The sequence below is a fragment of the Chenopodium album genome, chromosome 4, assembly GCF_948465745.1.
Source record: "Chenopodium album chromosome 4, dcCheAlbu1.1, whole genome shotgun sequence".
In the NCBI taxonomy this organism is placed as follows: domain Eukaryota; kingdom Viridiplantae; phylum Streptophyta; class Magnoliopsida; order Caryophyllales; family Amaranthaceae; genus Chenopodium; species Chenopodium album.
Window position 1 is genome coordinate 57,721,534 of NC_137837.1, and position 18,781 is coordinate 57,740,314.

General features: G+C 34.5%; 1 long non-coding RNA gene across 1 annotated transcript; it reads right to left on the bottom strand.

The window, feature by feature from the left end:
• Positions 1-15,778: 15,778 nt before the first annotated feature.
• LOC145627024 (uncharacterized) lies at positions 15,779-16,493 on the bottom strand. Its single transcript, XR_014111272.1, has 3 exons — positions 16,266-16,493; positions 15,955-16,167; positions 15,779-15,872 (listed from the first exon to the last, which is right to left on the bottom strand). It is a non-coding gene; the product is annotated as an uncharacterized LOC145627024 (long non-coding RNA).
• Between the last annotated feature and the right edge of the window lie 2,288 nt (positions 16,494-18,781).

Genomic DNA, 18,781 nt, shown 5'->3' on the forward strand with positions numbered 1-18,781 from the left:
CAGATAACGGGTAAGAACGAGTCATGTTATAATCAAGTCAAGTCATAAATAAGTTGGGTTTATCGAGTAGTGGGTTGAAACAGATTAGATCATAAACATATTGGGTAATAGGCTATAAATGACTCAGTCATAATGGGTTACGGGTTTTAAACGGTTTGGTCACAACGGGTTACGGGTCGTAAACGGTTCGGTCACAACGGGTTACGGATTATAACCGGTTCGGTCACAACGGGTTACGGGTTGGAACGATTTAGGTTTATTGGATTTTTATCGGGTTTTAACGGTTTTCGGTTTAAAATAGGTCGGGTTACTATCGGGATTAAACATAATCGGTTTGGGTTGCTTTCAGTTTCGGGTTGTAATGGTTTGGCTTGATAATGGGTCGGGTTAGTAACGGTTCGCACAAATTCGGTTTAGTTCAGTTTTGGGTTGGAAAAAATTGGGTCGGGTCAGCTTTTGGTTTCCAAAATACGGGTTTTAAACAGTTCAGTTCCTTTTCGGATCGGTTCAAAACAGTCGGGTTTAACGATTCGGGTCAAAAACTGACAGCTCTACAAATAACTGAATGTATGTCTGCAACTATTGGAGATGCTCTCAAATCTCAACTTCTTTTTAATTTGACTTATCTATCAATATAACTACTACTCTTAAACAAGGGATAACAATCATGTTAAGCTGATAACTAAACCCAACCTCAAATAATGTACACTAACATATATAATAATAATAATAATAATACATTGAAATCTATATATACGTCTGCTTTTCTCGTTTCACAAATATGGCTTCGTTTACATTTTAAAACGTTTTATAATAGTATCATTTTAATAGTAACATTTTCCTTATAGGAAAATTTTACCTTGCAAAACACTGCTGTCATTTTGCCTTTGTCTCTCTTTCTATTAGATTTTTTGCCCCCCCCCCCCCCCCCCCCAATAGTGCAATATTTATGGATTGGAGAAAGTGTATACGTAGTAGTTACACTCTTCATCTATTATTGTTTTTTGTTTAATGTCATCAAATTACATTTAAAAGATTAATAAATGTGGTGTGCACAAGATTTGAACATACAACAACAAGTTTTTATTGTGTTTCCATAAAAGTTATATTTGATGTTCTCTATTGCAAATTAAACAAAGATTAAAACTATTATAAAATAACAATAAAAAAAGAAAAAAGATTTAATAAAGAGAACCTTAAGTCATAACTTCAACGTGTAATTGTTAATTTCATGTAATGACCTAAGACAGTACCCTGATTCAAATACTATTCATCACAAACCTATGGAAAATTTGTTAAATACCACCTAGTACTGTACCTATTTTTTACAATATCACCAACGATTTTTTTATTTTATTTTATTTTACAACCATCTTTTTTTCAAATCCTTAAAAATTACCACCATGCAGAGGCGGAGTCAATGAGGGACAAGGAGGGACAACAGTCCCCCCACTTAATAAAAAATCAAGTTTTTAACCGTTAAATTTTATTGCATGCATATAATATAATCAACAATGTAAATAGCTAAGTGGTAAATCCAACCTATAAAACCTTCTCATTGCGGGACGCCAGATCAAACCTTTCCTATTCTTTTTTATCTCTTTTTGAATATGTAAAGCTGCATGCAACATTTTACCTTTTTTTTTTTTTTTTTTTTTTTTTTTTTTTTGTTATTCTATAAAAATGTGTATAAGACAAATTGCCATCAATTTTTTTCTTAACCATAAATTATGGTTGTAAGAAATCATAATAATATAAGTACATTTAATTACCTATATTAATTTATATATGCTCGAATTCGTCAAAAGTTCGAATCTATCAGTAAGTATTTCAAGATCCGTCACGGTTCAAGTACTAGTAATGTATCATCCGAAGGTGATGAAAGTTTTATTTTTATTGTTTTATTTAACAGCGTAGTATATATTTGGATGTTTGAGTTGTAAATTAAGGTCCTATTTGTTGATTAGCGATTAACTGATGATTGATATAACTGGTTTGACTAGGTGGTCATATTAGTTGATCACACTATCTGGTTGTAAATAGCTTATTATGTAAAAGTGTTTGGTAAATAGCCGTATATTTTTAACTATTTTAGTGTATTAAATATTTAAAAAGCTAATTATTCAATAAACTAATATCAAAAGGCTCTTATAATGACCTTTTTTAAAAGAGCTTTTTAAACCCAAAAAACTCTTTTAATAATCTATTTATCGAATATCCAAATTAGTTTTTTAATTATGGTCAAACCTGTAATAGTGCTCAATAACCTTAAAACAATCCAAAAATCTCTTTACTAAACAATTTCTATAACTTTAATTATTAAACAAGCGACGTAAGAAGTATTGATTTTTCTAACACTTTTGTCAAACTATATATGTATGTCCATTTGTCCCTCCGGTTTGAAATTTCTGACTCCACCACTACCACCATAACGTCACTGTGGACCCATATAACTACCTTCTTCTTATTTTCCCTCCTTCTCCCTCTCTAATTTCATGATTCTCTCCCATGTTCCCCCATTACTCCCTTATCTCCTCTTTATTTATTTATATTTATTTATTTTTTGCAAATTACATAGGCAATAATTAGGGTTTAATTATGTAATTTATTCTTCAAGTCAATCAAAAATGCAAAACCGAGTGTGTAATTACGTTATCAAGAAGCTATGTTCAATTAGGGTTATCAAGAAGGTATGTTCAATAAGAATAAGGTAGTTAGTGAGGACCATAATGACGTCATGGTGGTAATTATAACAGTTTTCAAAAATAGTTGGTGGTAATTTTAAAGATTTGAAAAAAAAATGGCGGTAAAATAAAAAAAAAAAAAAATGTTGGTGGTATTGTAAAAGATGGGTACAATAGTAGGTGGTATTTTACAAATTTTCCAAACCTAAATTCTTTTTAGTCTTAGTTCTACAACTAGAAATTTATTATGAAAAATGTTAAACATAGCCTTTAGGACTACACATAACCCTTGAAAACTGTTTAAATTTAGAAAATTATGAAAAATTCACATTAATACACTGATTCATGCTTATTTTTGTCATGAATTCTTAATTTTATACAATTTCCAATATTATTTTTAATGCTTATATATAGCCCTTAGGGCTATGTATAACATTACCCATTTATTATTTAGCTTATTCAAATGATTGTTTAATTAATGAAAGGGTCCATTTGGTATTATAAATTAAGAAAAAGCTTAATCCGGGACACTAATAATCACCCAATTAATATTGTCATGCATTGCAAATTAGGATAGGTAGGATTCTGAAAATCAAAACATTATTGTATGTTTTTATTATTATTGTGTGGCCCATATTTATAATAACCCAAAGTATGAAGCACATGGACACACAACTATAAGGCAAAACAATATGCATTGCATGTTTTGTGTATAAGGCCATCTACGAATCAAAAGACTACCAGTTGTAGCTTTCAAAGAAGACAGTACACAAAAGACTGTTTTTTTCTTCATGTGTAGATAGAGATAAGGATTGTCGGTATGTCATTATTTTTGTGTCCTTTTTTTTTTTTTTTCATGTTGTGTAGATTGTAATGCATGACCACTTCAATTAATTGACAACTCCATTCAACATTTTAGGAAAATAATTGTATGCCAAAAGTTGTTTACGTACGTGTGCTTTTTTACCTATGAAGATAGAGTTTATCATTAAGTGTAGCTAGTGAGAAAAATAAAAATAAAACAATGTACTTGATATACAAGAAGTTTGACCTAACAAGCAAGTGCAACTCCAAAGGCCCTTGAGTGTACTAGTGTAGGGCAATACTTGTTTAGTTTGTAAGGGAATGGTCCATTTGTTTCCTAACACAAACACCCTTTGATAATGGCATTGAGCCTTGCTTCTTCGGCCTCACACGATTTCTACTTGGCCCGACATTGGTTTTGAAGCGGAACGACCAAACACAAACACAACACTATTCATGTAAGGCCTCATGTCGTGCCTGCCTTGCCATCCCGGGCTAGGAATTTGGTGGGCCCACAACTATACATGGCATAGTGAGGCTTGACTATGGTCCATGTGTGGCAAGATTTCAAAACTTGATGACACAAGCCGTGATAGAGAATGACTCAGCCCAATAACATGTCTTATCTCCTTCTATTGCTCTAATTAAGTAATTAATCCAATTCACATAATGTGCGTGCTATCGAATCACAAAACTCCATGACGTAGGGTGAACTAGGTCATTGACTAATACTTCCTAGAGCAAAAAAAAAATTATAATTGACAAGGAAATAAACGCATCGTCACTTGTCTGTCCCTAGATCAAATACAATTTATACAACCTAAACAAACCTAATACAAGTATAAGGCAAGCATAAGGGTCGAACCACAGGGAACGAATAAACACCACCAAATGTTGTCAACAATTAAGCTAGTCCGGAATAGGAGATAAATAAACTAAAGTCTAAAGATGTTAAAACAAGAAATAAAATACTAAGAAAAATGGTTTAGGAATAGCATTTACTCAAACATAAACAAAGGCATATAAGTTCAATTAATCATGAACTAAACATGCATGAATATCGATATAAGGGGTCCAGCCACCTTTCGGGGTCAATTAGCTTCTTCTAACATAGCCTCTATGCTTCCACATTAGAACCATATATTAGCACTACAAGAAAATTGGCTTTTCGTAGTGATTATTTTGTAGAGATTGTACATTCCCTACAATATGCAATTATGTTTGGGAAATAATTAAGGAAATCGTACGTATCATTTTACAATCGCCATGGTTTTCCCATATAAAATTGATACGGAAAACATAATAATACATATCCACAATATTTTTGCGCATTTATAAAATTATGAGAAATCGTATCATATACAGTCGCCACTAAATCCCGAAAATCGATACGAAAAGCCTTTTCTACACTAGATATATAAATATTGTTTAACAAAGAATACATAAAATATGTCATAGCTTATTGGTGAAACTCTTAATATAAGAGTTTGAGGTTGCATGTTCAAATCTTGTAAAGATCATATGTATATTTTTTTTTTTGAAGAAAATCAGTTCAACATTTATAGCAATTATAATCGCTACAATAATCACCACGATTGCATGTAGTTTTTCTTATCGATTATTGAGGCCAACCCCAGCGATATTGAAAACCGCTACTAAAGGCTAAGGCAACAGCGGATATTGTATCGAATGACCATTCATTGGGAAAGCTTTTTGTTGCAATTACAATCGAAACTAAAGGTTAAAATAATTTCTACGACAAAGTTATTTTCTTGTAGTGTAGGAGGTGATATCAAATAAAAATCGATACAAATGAATCTTGCTAGGTACGCTATCACATCTTCTAACAATAATTCACTCCTAATCAGCTAACAACATGCGTTTTGTAAGTAGATTGAAGAATATCAAGCATATAGAGGCTTTAATCACAAACAAATCAACTCTAATCCCTAGAACATGCTCAAGATTTATCTAAACCACAACCATACCCTTAATGGGAAAATTACTCACTAATCATGCCAACAACAAGATTAATCAACAAATCACCAAGCATCAACAAGATTAATAAGCAATACTAACAACAAAAACAATAATCAAAAGAAAGCAATGAAAATTAAGGAGAAAGAGTTAGAGATTCTCATTGATTGAAGGTGAAAGTCTACAAGCAAGATGATCAATCTTCCTCTTCAAGATCCAAGCTCGGCAATGGTGAAATCCTCACTTTTTCACTCTAAACTACTCTAATCCTAAGCTAAACCTAGAGATAAAAACTCTCCTAAAACTAGAGAAAAAGATCTAAAAATATCAAGAATTCCCGTACAAAAACAAGCCTTGAATATAAATAGAATCGCGCAAAAACGTACGCTGAACAGGGCTCGTTGTGCGCCCTCGCACAAAACTGTGCGCCCGCACAAGGCGGCTGCGCGCCTGCGCCTTCGCGGGTTGCGGCTTGCTGGCTGAGTTGTGCGCCCGCTCGCCTTGGGTGTGCGCCCGTGCAAGGGAGTTTGCGCCCGCGCAAAGCTCTCGGCCTTGATTTGGAAATTTACTTCCTTCCGCGCGGGTTCTGACAGGGCTACGCGCCCGCGCACTATGGCCGCGCTCTAGCGCACATTTTTCCCTCCCTCGCACCTTGCTTCTTCAATTCTACTCTCGTGCTTACTTGGCTTCTTCTTTGCGATCCAAGACTTCACAAGCACCAAGGGAAGCAATAAGGTATAGGAATTGGTGAAAACACGCAATAAAGGGAAGCATTTAAGCATATACTCGATTTCATCCAAAACACATCGAGACAGGTATGACAAGCTACAAAATAACGTTTTATTTGAACAAAACAACTACAAAACACCTTAAGACAAGCTAAAAAAAAGCATAAACACTACCCTAAGAGTGACTGTAGGCACCTACTTTTGGCCTCTTGTCCCGAAAGGAAGTGAGATGATGTTACAAAAACCCGTTCTTCATGCTAGATCAAAGTTGAAGTGTTTATGGACTATGAAAAGCATTATGAAGTAAGTTAAAACCCATATTTGACACAAATTTATCTTAGATCTTTTTCCAATTATTAATTAGGCCTAAAACATGTTCATACATGTTTAAAATTGATTAATAACGGACCCAAATGCGTCAAATGCAATGATTGGATCCAATGGAACCTACATTGTTGAAAAACCGAGACAAATAGATAAACCGAACACCAAATTCTCGTGCAAGGCATATATATATGGATAGCCCTTTCAAATAGCTTTCCAACGGTATATTATAAGCCCCATTCCGAGCTAAAACGAAGAAGTTATGTTCAAAACACTAAACCGGGCCCTAAAACCGACACCCTTGCACTCCAACGACCATATCTTTTGATCCATAACAGATTTTAACCTAATTCTAGCGGCATTTGAAAGTAGACATTCAGAGATTTACGCTTTAATCCGAATTTGGAATCAAAAGTTATGGAAGTTTTAAAAACGCGTTTTCGTATAAGGCAAACCGCAAACCAGCGCGACTCAATAAGTTGCGCACGCTTGGCGTAAGCGACTCATTGAGATGCTTGCGGTACCCAGCGTGAATTAGAGAGTTGCGCGCGCCACCTGACGTCGCGACTCTAAAACCCTAAACCTAGATCCCTACGCCTATAAATAGGGGTCTTCGTTCAGCATTACGAGGACCGAAAATTCAGAATAAAAACCCTAGTATTCTCAAAACCCTAATCTCTTACTATCATACTACTTTTTCTTCTCTCTTCCCAAATACATTCCAACCCTAATTGAATTCATTAAAGTCCTTGGAGGTACGAAGAAGAAAGAAAGTCCATAAACACATTAAACGGAGATTTAACATAAAAAAAGAACGGTTAGTTTCCTAAACCTTAGATAAATCACTTTTCTTTTATTGTTTAAATAACTTTAATTGATTAATTAGTGGTGTTTGATCACTTTAAAAAAACTTTTAATTAATTAATTAATTCAAATAGTACTCTTTCGTTAATCAAGACTAGAATTTGAATAATCAAGTGTTGTTTTATCACTTAAGACAAGGCGAATATTGTTTATTTATTGTTCTTTCATGAATATTTATTAAATAAGAATAACGACTTTTGCAATGTAATTCCTACATGATTATTGCGTGTAAATAAAATCAGCTAACTTAGTCTTTGGGTATCACGTTGCATATATTATTTGGTGATAAAATTGTGAAAAAGGAAGAGCTAGTAGAGGCCGCACTAGGGCTAGAATAGTGATTCCCCTCTAAAGGAAATGTTATTTTAGTACTCTCGCTCCCGAACTCAATTCTGGTTTATGTAGACCAATTTGGGCATGGGTTAACTTACGATTCGTGCTAATTATCCCATGAACTCCACATGGGAGAAAGACATGAATGAGGTTTATGAGTTTTCCTAAAACTCATTGGAGACTCCCTACTTGTTTCTTATAAAAAAAGCGTGATGACAAGATCAATTCTAATTCAAGGTCCCCCAAACAGTCAAGAATTCAAATCCTAATACACCCTAACAAGTTTAAAGTCCTAGGCTTCTAAAGGGCCAATGGGCATCTAAGGAAGGACCCCCTTACGATGGGATCACCCTCCTTACAGTGGCGACTCCACTGGGGACTTAGAGGTTACATGATTAGTTCTTAGTTATGGTCCAAGGTTTCCAACACTAGGTTGCCTATGGGTAGTAACGAGAATTAACTTGGATAATATCTAGTTAGAGAGCGAGACTGGAACGCATAATATCTTCCTTTTGCACAAAAGTAAAAACCAGACAAGCAACATTGTATCATGCATAATCATAGCACACATTAACCTTTGGAGATTATGAGAATCATCCCACCCATATCTTCAACAAAATGTTGGGAGGCCTATGTCATGGTTCAACACGTTGAGTGATTGATTCTTGAATCGTCCTTTAAGATATGGTACCTTTGGACACCCAAGCCTTGACCTTAGAATACATTGTGTGTTTTGACGGTTCCTTTCATCACAACATTATGATAATAACATTGTTTTCCTTTTAAACTGTAACACGCAAAAGGAACCTACCAGGTGGCACGCACAACTATCAAAGTTGCGCGCGCCCTCCAAGCACAAGTTCAGAAGTTGCGCGCGATACCTCCGAGCAACTCCGTGTCATGCGCGCGCCCACTGTTCAACGTTGACTTTGACTCGTTATGAGCAATATCATACGGAGAAAACGATATTACCGCTTCAAGGTTAATTGTTAAGTAGGTGCTAAAAATATCTCTTTGGCTAACAACGTTGTCTAACTTAGTTACCTTTACTTTGATCGTCGTTTTCGTTTTTTTTTTCAAAAAAAATAAATCGAAAAAAAATGTTTTATAGTTCCTTTAGCGTTTTCGAAAAAAAAATCGAAAAAAATGTTTTTTTTATCGTTCCTTTTGCGTTTTCGCATAAAAAAAACACACATGTGGCAGATGCTACTCTTAAAGTTGCACTTTCCACCTTAGCGCAAGACGGAAAATTGTGCGCGATACTAATTTTGATTATGATGATTCGTTTACGTACTTTATAATCGAGCTAATGACATTACTTCTTATGAGGTTCGTCATTAGAATTTCACATATTTAAATAGGACGTCATCAATATGTTTATTCTTAAACGTGCCTATTTACGTGTTCATCATTTTTTAGTTGTAATTGGTCAACCTTGGTTTAAGAATATAATTTATTTACCTCTTCTATTGTTTAAAAAGAAAATCCCGAGAACTTCACTTTGAATGATTGCCTCACACAAAAAAAAAGAGAGAAATAGAACGAAAAAAAAGGAAATGTCGTTCGTAATAATAATTAAAAAAAAAGAGAAGATAATGGATGATAAAACCGAGAAAATGATTTAATTATTTCTTGGATTTTACATTCGGAGGCCATCATTCTTTTTAAGAAAATAGTAAAATATTATCCTTTAAAGATGAGCAATATGAGAATCATAATTAAAAAAAAAAAAAAACTTTTGCATGCCCCCGGTTTACAATAATTTTATTGTACATCGAACATTTTGCGAAAAGTGACCCTTTTTTGTACAAAAGTGACCCTTTTTCTTTTACAAAAGTAACCCATATTTTCACAACAGTTACCCATATTTTCACAAAAGTGACTTTTTTTTTTCACAAAAGTAACCCTTATTTCACAACAAAAAAAAAATCCCTTTTTTTTTTTCACAAAAATGACTTTTTTTTTTTTTTACAAAAGTAACCCTTTTTTTTCACAAAAGTAATTAAACAACATATGCAAACAGAGTATCAAAATTTTAAAAAATAAACACAAAATTAACAATAGTCATGAAAAAAGTACAATCATTCAAACAAGTAAAAAATCGCCACCGAAACCACCACTACCGCTAAAACCATCGCCGATTCCACCATTTCCGACCATCTCACCGAGCAAAGCGACGACGATGACAGTTCTTTCTTTGAGTTAGAGTTCACTTTACCTTCTTCCGACTTCAAATCTTCTCTCTACACTCCTTGCTCAACAAATTCATCAGATTACTTCTACAATTGTGTAGAAGAGAAGGAATCTGAGTCGAAAATTAAGTCGAACCTCAATCTCTGATTTTGATTCTTCGCTCAGCTTCTTCGAAGCTTCGAGTGTTTATGTTTGGAAAATTCAATAAATTAAGGAAAATGTATAATTAGTTTGATATTAAAAACGTATAATCCATTATTGAAGAATGACTAGAAACCCTTAAATAAAAAAGAAGTGAGAAGAGGAGAAGACAGAGAAAATTTGAGTAGATGAGAAAGAAACAAATTGAAGAAGAGAGTGAAAAATTTCTGGTAAAAAGGAAAACAAATGAGGAGAGAGAACTTTCCTAAAGAAAATTATTATGGAATTGGTAGTACTCATCAGTAGAATGGCACGTGTGAGAACCATGCCACACAATAAGATTAGGGTAAATCCGATTTAATTAAACTTTTGTGAAAAAAAAATGATATAGATCTCTATAGCAATCTAAGTGATCAACAAATACCATAGTATATTTGATCATTTTAAGGAGTATGTTCAGGTTGATTAATATTCCTAAAATTTGATGAGCATTTTCAATCCAACTTTCTTGTCTTTCTCTTCTACATTTTTTGAAAACAATTCATTTAAAGTAAAATCCTTAGATGATTACCTTGTTGAAGTCAACACAAATTATGACATTCCATTAATGATTGTTTGTGAATTTTTTTGACATGCTTCATTAACAAACTTGCTTAGAGTGAATTCGTATTACAAGGATTAAAAAAAAAGAAATAAAACAATCATTTTGACTTTGGTTCATTGTTTGAATGTTTGGCAGAAAAGGTTTAAGTGAATGCGCTCAATTTCTCGTGATACACATTACTAGATCATCTTCCTCATTCGCATATGATGAGTGTCATTTATTGCACTCATAGGGTAGTCTTTTAGGGTTATTTCTTTCCCTTTTTCATGCTTTCTTCTCTTATTTTTGGTCCTTTTTCCTTTAGTTTCTCTTTTTCCTCTTTTCTTTATGATTCTCGTGTTTTTATCGTGTTTTCCTTTATTTAGCTCTTTTTCCCTTTTATTTCCTTTCTTTGTTTACTTGTGTAGGTATTGTGAGAATCATCTTGGCAAAGGATTCAATTTGAGACCTTAATGATCAAGCAAGGAAGAAGCATTTGGCTAGAGAGGGCTTAGAGAGGCCTTGGAGAGGCCTCGGAGAGGTCTCCAAGGCAATACCAGCAGGCCGCGGGCGCGGGCCTATGTTACTCAAAACTTCCAAAACTTGGCAGGAACTTGCCGCGGTTGCCCCGCGGGCTCTCCGCGGGCGCGGGTAAAATGGAGAGGCCGCTCCATTCAGAGAGACCGCGACCCCCCTGATCAGGCTTTGGGAGCAGGGGATTTGCCGCGGGCGCGGGTTTCACTGCCGCGGGCGAGGGTCTCTGCTGCCGCGGGCGCGGGGTCTGCCCAGATAGCCCGCGGAGGGTTCCGTACCCATTTCTCCGCGGGCGCGGGTCTATCGAGAGAGGGCGCGGGAGCTGCCGATTTCTTCTTTGCTTATAAATAGAATTGTATTTCCTTTTTGAAACGAACTTTTTTGATAATTTTCATTAGCTTAGTTTTAGAGAGAGAATCTAGAGAGAAGTTAGAGAGAAGTTCTTGGTTTTGGATTTGTAACTCAACATTTGATCAATCAAGTTTGGATTTCTTCATTTTCAATCATCAATATTAGTGAGAATCTCTTCCTTCCTTCATCTTTTACTTACTTGCTATTTGATTTTTGCTTGTTGCTTATTCTTCTTTGGATTTGAATTTGATATTGTTGATTGTTTTGATTTCTCTTAGATTTTGATATAGAAATGAAGATTAAAGCAATTTCTAGTTATTTGTTCTTGAATTTCACCATGATTAGTGAGTAGATTAGTTGCTAGGGAAAGGGGGAAGCATGTTTGATTAATGAAATTGCTAGTTGATGCTCTTTGATTGATTGATTTCTTGCAATTAAATTGGTTGACATAGTTTTGCATGAGATTGATTAGACTAGGAGTGATCAACCTATAATATTAATCTAGATTGCATTGCAACTCTTAATGACATGAACAATTGAATTGAAAGTTGCTCTAATTGATTGGGTTTGCTTGTGATCCTTTTTGATTTGCCTTTCATAGTGACACCTAGACTGGCCTATAGGAGATAGCATTTGAACTCTCTTGATTGCTACTATTGTTTTTCCATTGCAATACTTGAATTAATTGATTGAGCTCTAAACTAGCATTATCATTGAACTTGCATGTGGAACCCATATCCCTAGTGTTTAGACCTTTGTTTTACTTGATTAGACTTGCTTTAGTTTACCATAGTACCAACCATAATCTCAACTCCATCTTCGAGGTAGCTTGACTTAGACTCTAGTTTTCATCCTTGCATTCCCTAAGGATCGACCCTTAACTTGCCCTATATTCTACTACTACAAAACGCGCGTTTTCTGGACGCTTTTTTCCCCTTTTTTCGACGCTTTTTAGCGTCGAAAAATTATTTCTCGACGCTGCAAAAAAGCGTCGAAAATCCTTGAGTCGAAAATTGGTCAAGGACACTAAAAAGCGTCGAGATTCTCGACGCCTTTTAATGTCCAAACTAATATACGAAGCGTCGAAAATTACGTATTTCGCGTAATATCCCAAATGTGTAGTTTTTTTAGCGACGCTTTTAAATGTCCACATAATCAAATTTAGCGACGCTTTTTGTTGTCTTGCGTTTATTTGTGTCAGCCTATGGTATGGCGGGAAACTCTTTAGAAATTTGAAAATGTGCAAATATGTAGACATTAAAAAGCGTCTAGAAATTTTTTTTAAGTTTTTTTTTTTTTATTTTATTAAATTATTATCATCATATACATTATAGTTATTTATATTTATCATAAATTAAATTAATTAATAACATAAAAATAATAATAAACAAATATTCTATATATATAACTAGATTAAAAGAAAATAATTATTAACAATAATAAGACTACGTAGTACTTAATTACCAAATTTATAAAAGGAAACATCAACACAATTATTTAAAAAAAAAAAAAGGTCGCATATTATAGTATGTAGCTTGTCCCTAAATAAATACATCACTAATATAAGACTAAAAACCAAAATAGATAGATGATGGCCACATTGATCGATATAGTCGCTTGTTGATGCTCAAGTGTCCCGGCCTATTCGATCTTTTGTTGCACCTACATTGCCTTTTCCAATCTTCCAAAAAAAAAAAATACAAAGTATAAATTAGTACATTACACAATATAGGCTCAAGATTCAACATGTTGTATTTAAACATAGAATTGTGAGTTAAACATAAAAATATAAATGAACAAAAAAAACCAAAAGGTCTTTCATTAAGAGTTCTTAGTGGACGTCTATTGTCTACTGTCTCACTGTTATTTCATCAAAAGGTCTCACTGTTAATGAACAAAAAAACCTAGGGTAAACAAGGAATATACTAGATCATAAAGGAGGGACCAAAAGGCAAGGAAGATAATGTCAAGAAGATATCACAGACATCTAACCCACTCACACAAAATTACAAAGAGTAAACAATGCATAGACAAAAGCACTATAGCTATTGTATTCACTGAATCATACAGAAGAAACCCATAAAAATAAATTTTGCTGTAAGTAGATTCAATCATGGACCATTGAAGAAAATGTATGGTCAACATAATGAAACACCCCACTTTTTAGACTTTTATTTCAATAGGGCAACTGGGCAAGCCATTTACAAAGCATTCTCAGCATGCTCCATCAGTTAGAGCCATTTACAAAGCATGCTCCATCAGTTAGAGTTCCTCACATTCTCAGCCAGCAGATAATTCTTACACTATATTACAGAAAATACAAAGTTATTCATGGTTTTTATGCTTCTACTACTGGTGCTTAATTATTTTCTATTCACCATTGTTTATCTTGGGTGAGCTAGCTAACTCACTAAACTAATTTGAAGTAGTGAAATGATTAAAACCATAATTGATCCATGAAGATCTCAAAGACATACATTATATTTTTAAGGAAAAAAGATAACTCAAAGTGCTAGACAATCTTTTTTTTTTTTTTTTTTTTTTTTGACAAAACCTGCTATTTTATAAAAAAGAATCAGGATACATCAAAAGCAAGATCAGCAGCAACAGAGGGAGGAGCCTCCTCAATCCAGACCCTAAGTTCAACAAACTCTCTACTAAGATTAGCCAATTTGTGAGCAACTCTATTGCCACTCCTACCAACATGAGAAAACTCGATTGAATTACATAAACTACCTAAGTGCAGGATGTCTTTTACAATGAGACCCAAAGCAGAGCAGTCGCACGAATTCTTAGCAAGTATATTGAAGGGATTAAGAGTTTCTACAGCTGAAGATCTCTTACCTTTTCTAGGAACCAAACAATATAATACAGAACAAAGGCACCCACTATATTCAATGATCCCTATACTCTATCTATCCAATAAATTAAGACTATATGTATAAAAGTCACAATCATACAAACACTTAGGCAGGGGAGCAAGTAAAATCATCAGACCTTAACAATCACATAACAAATTCAAAATGGGGGAGGTAACAACTCTAACAACAAAGACATTTTTATCCCCAAACTTCAGCCATAATAAAGCTCAAAGTCAAATTGATGATAGCTAAAAGCAAACTACCAAAAGCAAACAACAACAACACTTAAGAACAACAAACATCAATGCATCATAGTTGAAATAACAAGAACTGAATTCAGAACTGAATTGCAGAACTGATTTTCAGAACTAATTTTCAGTTCTGAAGATCAGCTCTGCATTCAGTTCTGAGTTCAGTTCTTGAATTCAGCTCTGGATTCAGTTCTGAATTCAGTTTTGAAATTCAAGTTCTAATGTCAGTTCTGAAATAAGAGCAACAACTCAAGTTTGATGTTCACACAAGCTCAAGTTAAGACAAGTAGTATAAAAGCAGCAGGGGAGTAGGACAAGCAGTAGCAGGGGGGCAGGGAACACACACACACACATCACAAGCAAGCATTCACACAAGCTCTAAATGTTACCTGATGTTTTGCCTTTCCTAAGAATTCAGATGCTTTGTCTAAAAGACCCAGAGATGCATTCCCTTGACGAACTGCACCTACAATCTGAGAAAATTGTCCAACAAGCACTTTAAGAAGAAGATTGTTGTGTCCGACCTCGTCTTTCAGCTTTTCATTTTCTTGAGATAGTGTATCATTTTTTTTGTGCAAAGCATTCACTTCTTCTTTAACACTATCCATCACAATAGTCCTCTTTTGAACTTTTCCATAGCCTTCCTTCCTTAACACACCACGTACTCCGAAAATGTCCCCCTTTTTAACCCCTTGTCCGTAACCCACCGGACGATCGGGAATCTCATTGCCATACATAGTTTGCTGAAATGCTTCATCTTCGAGCTCTTCTTTAGACATCTAAGGGTGCACCATCCTCAACTCTTCAACCGTAGCTTTAACATCATCCTATACCAACATTTAGGAGTAATGTAACACCACAAATAACACATAATCACACCACAAAATCTACACAAAATGATACCAGAAATCTGTCACAAAACCATACCACAAAATCTTGAGTGACTGTGTCAGGAAGAAATTTTCCGTCTTTACCCGCATGGGTTTTAATCCACAGCGCTAACAAGCTCATTTTTTGTCCATGTTCATCCTCCTATAAATAATAAGGTAAAAAAAGCATTAAATATGTGTACAATAGTATATAACGCATATAACTTGGCTTTGCTCTTACTAATATCCTAAGTAAATATAAAATGACATATATATTCATACATAATCAGCTTGTTGGTTTGCAAAACTTTTAGAGCCAGATGTATGAATCTGATTTTGACAAGCTCGTGCCTTTTTACCGCATGCTGACATAGTCTGCAATCACATTTTCAAATTTTTTTGTTAGAGATTAAATAACGTTTGATAGAGTAAACAATAAGGTAAATATTGTCCTTACTTTCCCGTAATCCGAATCCCAATATTTTACCAACTTAACCCAGTTACTACTGGTAATTCCATGTGGCACATTATTACACATATCATCCAATTTCTTCTCTAGTGGCTTGTAATGAATCATTTTCAGAGAATATTTGAACTGCCTCCAACATTTATTGGCACGCTTGAGAGCTTGGTTGTCATATTCCACACCAGGAGGAATCACAAAACGGTCCTTCAGTAAAAATAATTAGTTAAAAATGTAAATCAGCAAGTAATCTATTACAAGTAAGAGACCGTCTAAGTATGTGTTTTAGGGATGAATAATCTTACTCTTATGTCTTTAATTATTTTCCCTTTAAAATGCTTGTCGATTGCTTTCCAATCTTTTTCCCCAACTGGACAATGTGACTCCATCTTCGCAATCATACTAATGAATTTAACCAAAATATGTCCACCCTTCCTAATTGGTTGGCATAAATCATTGAATTCGACATAGTACTGGACGCCGTTATTACTCCACACGTCAATTGGCAGAATAATACCACTTACTAATGTAGTATTACCCTTGGCATCTAAATAAAATAACAAAATTAAGTTAAAAGAAATAATCAGTTAAGTGAACAATCGCGTTGAAAAGAGAAGCAGATAAAATTTTGCAAATACACACACAAGCTGCAATTCATTTCTGATGTTCAGACCTGAATTCAAAACTGAATTCCAAAACTAAATTCAGATTTGAATTTAAGTTCTGATTTCAGGTCTAGAATTCAGTTCTGATGTTCAGAGCTGAAATCAAAACTGAATGCCAGAACTGAATTCAGATTTGAATTTCAGTTCTAGAATTCATTTCTGATGTTCAGAGCTGAAATCAAAACTGAATTCCAGAACTGAATTCAGATTTGAATTTCAGTTCTGATTTCAGTTCTAGAATTCATTTCTGATGTTCAGTTCCCTTATATAATTTGGTTCTCTTGTTATGTTGCTAATTGTTAACTAAGATGATTTCTCTTTTGTCATAAACATACTCTGTTGTCTGATATGAATAAGAACTGACTATTTGCTCATCTGACAGGCATGCATAGGCTCTAAAGTTATAGCAAGTGAAGCTATTTCTGCTATTAGAAAGGATGTATTGGCCAAATGCTATGGTGAGGCAAACTTTGTAGTTCTGTTTTGGAATTGTAATTACTATTTATTCTGTATTCCAAAGGAAAATAATGATAAAAAAAAGGGTCTTATTTTTCGGTGAAAACTAAGAGAACATTTTGAGCCTCAAGCAGGATCAAAAATCCAAGCAATTTGTTGACCTCTTGTTCATTGTGTTTGTTCAAGTATAGTAGACTGTTTTCTTATGGATGATTTATCATTAATCATTTTTGCTATTACACAGGTGGTGACATATCAAGGAAGAAGAAATTGCTGAAAAAACAGGTACTTCATTTGACATATCAAGGAAGAAGAAATTGCTGAAAGAACAAGTTTAACAATGACTATTTTTTTGGAACAGAAAGGTACTTGATGGGCTGGAGCAGCATCAAAGTCAGTGAGCAGCCCAATGAGCCAATGACTCCTCTGATGTGCTGCTGTGATGAGAGAGCAGCAATTTTTTTACCAACTTTTGTCTGCTAGTCTGAACCAATGCTAACACCACAAGAAGAGCAACTAGGAACAAGTAACCAAAAGGTATTAACAATATATATTGTTTAAAAAGAGTGCATTTCAGAGAAATAAAGAATGAATAAGAGAAAGAGAGGCCTCTAGAAAGGTCTAAATTAGTAGCTCTGAGAAATAGTGTTAATTACCCTGTCAACTTGCAGAACTTCCAACAAGCTGATTTGAATATTTTGAATTCAACCAAATGCAGAATTTTGGTCGGTGGATTCAAATGTAACTTCAAGAATTAAGCTAAACACTACAAGAACCTCCTGATCATCATAGGAACTGAAACATCATAGGAACTCCATGAAAGTACTCTAAATCCTTGCCCCAAATTCAATTAAAGTTCATACAGAAGTGGCCCTACATGAACCGACTAAGTTAAAAAAAAAAAAAAATTAAATTAAATTGGTTGATAGCTTAACAAAACAATGATCGCTAGTGTGTCCAAAGAAGACTACGCACCAAAACTTGTCATTTTGGTGAGTAACATCCATTTGTACCCCCAAGTAGTGATCTTAAGCGTGCCCAATCAATCCAATTTCAGGTTCAATTCCCCTAATTTTTATTTGAGCTTATCTTATAACTAATTTGAATATAACAAATACATCACAACATATTTTTACTTATATTGGTTGTCAATTGAACATGAAACTTCAAATCAGAGCTTATCATGTAGTCTGAACCAATGTGCTTGCTAGTGACAGCAGGTGATTACTTTTCTTCTAATTTGACTGGATATATATATTTGGCTTATATAACTCATCAAGTCTTACAAAGGCAGATCTGAAATTATAGCAGGGGAGCAGTAGCAGCAGCAGGGGAGCAGAAACACACCACAACAACAACAACAACAAGCAGCAGCAACAAGGCAGAAACACACCACAACAACAAGCAGCAGACAACTTTAATAAATATATTTACCTATTGTTAGCACCTCCTCCTTGTCGTCAAAATCTATGTCTACGGGCCAATCCGGAAGTGCTTTTGGTCATAAAGACTTATATTGTTTCGGGATCTTCTCTGATTCTTTCCCACTGTTTTGTCGATCTTGATTATTCTGTGGAGCTGTTGCTGAAGTTTTAACAGCACCAGTCTCAAGGGCTTCAATTCCTCGTCTCACAGCTTGCTCGGGAGGTTTATGAGAAGTAGAAAGGGATTTCAATGATGAGTTTGGTCTACTTGATTTT